This window comes from Elephas maximus, chromosome 3 (genome assembly GCF_024166365.1).
Source record: "Elephas maximus indicus isolate mEleMax1 chromosome 3, mEleMax1 primary haplotype, whole genome shotgun sequence".
Taxonomy (NCBI): domain Eukaryota; kingdom Metazoa; phylum Chordata; class Mammalia; order Proboscidea; family Elephantidae; genus Elephas; species Elephas maximus.
Window position 1 is genome coordinate 147446229 of NC_064821.1, and position 3785 is coordinate 147450013.

Consider the following 3785-nt stretch of genomic DNA (forward strand, 5'->3'; position numbering starts at 1 on the left):
TTACCTTTGTGATTGGTCATATTTTGTCACCATTGTATGTACAGAACAAAAATTATATATGTTTCATCAAAATGAAAGTAGACAGGTAGTTTGATAAGCGTCAGGTTTACAATGATAGTCAGCTATGTGCTAAAAAACATTAATCTCTAAGGTTTGAATAGAAAGCTTTTTCTCTAAAAGTATATTTTTCAGAATATTGGTGCTATGTGATAACTTATTTGGTGAAGCTTCATGTAAACTATTTTAGACCATTAATAGAAATATTTTGAATGACCAGGTTAACAGATTTCATCGTATGGCCTTTTAAGTTTTTAATTTTGGTCTAAATGTAAACTGCTGGACTAGTATATAATTATTTTCACAAAATGCTTAATCATGACTGTCAATTTTTCCATGACTAAATGTACCCTGCCAGATGTTTCTTAGGACCTGCTGAGTCATTTTTTTTTTTTCCAGAACTCTGTGTTCCCACTAACTTCTAATTCTCCCCTGGCCTTTTTTCATACATATATGTATTTTACCTGAATTTTGGATAAAATGGTTTCATTGCTCCTTTTTATCATTTCACATAGATTAATTACTATCAATTTCACCTGTCATCATACAGCACAGATACTAAAATTGGAATGATACAGAGAAGATTAGCATGGCCCCTGCACAAGGATGACATGCAAATTTGTGAAACACCCCATATTTTTAGAAGCCCTGGTGGCGCAGTGGTTAAGCTTTTGACTGCTAACCAAAAGACTGGCAGTTTGAATCTACCAGCTGCTCCTTGGGGCAGTTCTGCTCTGTCCTAGAGGGTCGCTATGAGTAGGAATTGACTCTACAGCAGTGGGTTTATCATAAAGCTTAATTTATTGCTTTGCGGGGGAGATATATATTTTGCACAATTTATTCCAAAAAGTCATTAAGCCTTTCTAGGCACGGGAAGCTATCACCAGCCTCCTCATATGACTGAATATATTCTGAATCATCCCAGGACTCAGGCTTCTAGAAAAATGCTAACCAGTTCCCAGGCTTCTATATTTGCTTTTTGCTGTTCAGCTACCTCTCCTCCTAATTAGATTTTCTGGCTGCCGCAAAGATTGTTTAATCACTGGGTAGACAGCTGAAGCTTGCTGTCAAGTGGTGCCTTTCAATCCGTAATGGACTTAGATTTTCCTACCAATCTGAGCATTATGGAACACTCATTGCCTGGCCCCTAGACAGTACAACAGCAATGACAGATCTCATCTTTCAAATGCCAGTAAAAATATTTGGCTCTATGCATGGATCCATGGATCCATAAAGTATTCATTGATTCAAAACATGTAAAGAGCCGACTATGTGCCAGTCATTGTGCAAAGAGTTGAGAGATGCAAAGAAAAAACTCAGTTCCTATCAGCACAATGGTTAAGTGCTCGGCTGTTTACCGAAAGGTAGGCTGTTCAAACCTGCCAAGTGGCTCCTTGGGAGAAAGATGAGGTGATCTGCTCCTATAAAGATTACAGCCTAGAAAACCCTACGAGGCAGTCCTACTCTGGGACATGAGGTCACTGTGGGTCAGAATCAACTCAACGGCAGCTAGTGACAACATTCTGCAAGGAGCCTTAGTGGAGAAGATAAAAAAAATTCACAATTGCAGCCTTGTAAGCACACAGGAAGTGCTGAAATACTGCCCCAGTCATCTTCAGACTCCATATCCACCGCATTTCATCACCGGTTATGCAAAGGGAACTCAACCCCTCTACACGCCTCCATGCGTGTTTCAAAGAAAAACCATCGGGATATTTCTGCCTAAGAACACCAAGTTTCACAAATTTCAAGTATTTCCCACACTAACTGCAGAACGTTGTTGAGTGCCTGTGGATGAATAAATTAATCATTTAAGCCTGGGGTTCTGACTCAATTTCACGTTCATGCTTTGGAAGTAGAAGAAAGCCTGCTCAGTGGATAAAAAGAGACCTGATCTGAGTTTACCAGTTCCCTCAAGTTGATTCCGACTCACGGTGACATCATGTGCGTCAGAGTAGGGTTTTCAGTGGCTGATTTTTCAGCAGTAGATCTCCAGACCTTTCTTCTGAGATGCCTCTGGGTGGACTCAAACCTCCAACCTTTTGGTTAGCAGCAGAGTTTAGGCAAGTTGTTTTAATCATGCTAACTGGCTGGCACAGGAGCCTCATCTGTAAATGGGTGCCTGTGAGGTCCCTCCAGTTCTCTGACATTCCAAGAGCCAATCAGAAAGGAAGAAGGCCTGGTGATGAAACAATTAAAGGCTTGACTGCTAGCCAAAAGGTTGGCAGCTCACACCTACCCAGTGGCTCCTCAGAAGGAAGACTTAGCGATCTGCTTCTGTAAAGATTACAGCCTAGAAAACAGTATGGGGCAGTTCTACTCTGCTCCACGGGATCACTGTGAGTGGAAAATTGACTCAACGCCACACAACAACAATCAGAGAGGAGCTGGTCAGGCCAGTATGATTATTATAACCTTAGGAACTTTGCCACTTAGAACCTCTAAGGTGTATCAGATAGGAGGGAATTTGGTAACTGCCAAAGTTTGACTTTGCTGAACAGGGAAAATAAATTGTATAAGGTTAGCGAACAACTTTAACAATCAATTTGTTCCTGTGCAACAAATATCAACGCTAAAATTTGAGGGATGTATTTTTCACAGTGCCAAATAGCAATTGACCTAGAAATCATCTGGCCAGGGTCTAATCAACTGAGAAAAAACTATGCTGTGAGATGGTGTTTGCCATAGCCAGTTTTATTCCTTCTCGAAAATAATAAAGATTTTAGCATTCTTTAAGTCTTGAAAAATATCACTCCATATTTACTGAAAAACCTAGGCAAACACCCAACAAATTTTTCTTTTTGTCTGACAATTTTAGTGACTATGCAAATATTCGCCTGATTTATCAACGTTTTTGGCAACTTTTGTGTCACAATCTAACGGAAAAAGTATTTTTCTTATCAAAATGCTGACCTGCATATTGCTTAAAGCCCTATATAATTTCAGGATAGTCTAGTGGCTTCAATGGAATTCAATTATCCTATGGAGTTCCTGGGTGGTGCAAATGATTAAGGCACTCAGCCGCTAACCAAAAGGTTGAAGGTTCAAGTCCACCCAGAGGTCCTCAGAACAAGGACCTGGTGATCTACTTCCGATCAACCATTGAAAACGCGATGGAGCACAGTTCTACTCACACACATACGGCGTCACCATGAGTTGGAAGCGCTCCTCGGCAATTGGCTTGGCTGGCTTTATAGATGCAACCGTTTGTCCTGTGAACCACTTGACTAAAGTGTAACAATTTCTCTTTAGCAACAACCTTCGGTCCCAGAGAGCAAGGAATCATACCCTACCTAGGGCTGAAGATCTGTTAAGGGAAAACAACGCAAGCCTGAGACTGCAAAAAAAAAGGATTACATGACTTAGTTTTGCAAAATATAAACTTTGTGGGTTTTAGAGCTGCAGAGAGTTCAAAAAGGAAACCAGTGGAGCTTTCAGCTCCTAGGAAGCAAGGACCACGAGGGTGAAGCCTGGATATGCTATTTCAGTTCAGGCAAGCGGAAAATAAAGATTCTGCAGGGTTGTTTGTTTTTGTTTCTTTCTTAAAAAAATGTCTGCAATGCTATGGTTCAGCAAACTGTATGGAGTTATGTACCGTGCGCACTAAAATGCACTAGAAGTCTAGGCGATAGGGAGAGAGGCACACCCTTTCCATAAGAACTCTCCAGCTCTGACTGGGAGACAACTGTTGTCAGTTGCCCGCCGATTCCGACTCCGGGCGGGCGACC

General features: G+C 41.1%; 1 non-coding gene across 1 annotated transcript; it reads left to right on the forward strand.

Annotated features, from left to right (window-relative positions):
- The first annotated feature begins 595 nt into the window (after window positions 1-595).
- LOC126074110 (U6 spliceosomal RNA) lies at window positions 596-698 on the forward strand. Its single transcript, XR_007516918.1, has one exon. It is a non-coding gene; the product is annotated as a U6 spliceosomal RNA (small nuclear RNA).
- Window positions 699-3785: the final 3087 nt, after the last annotated feature.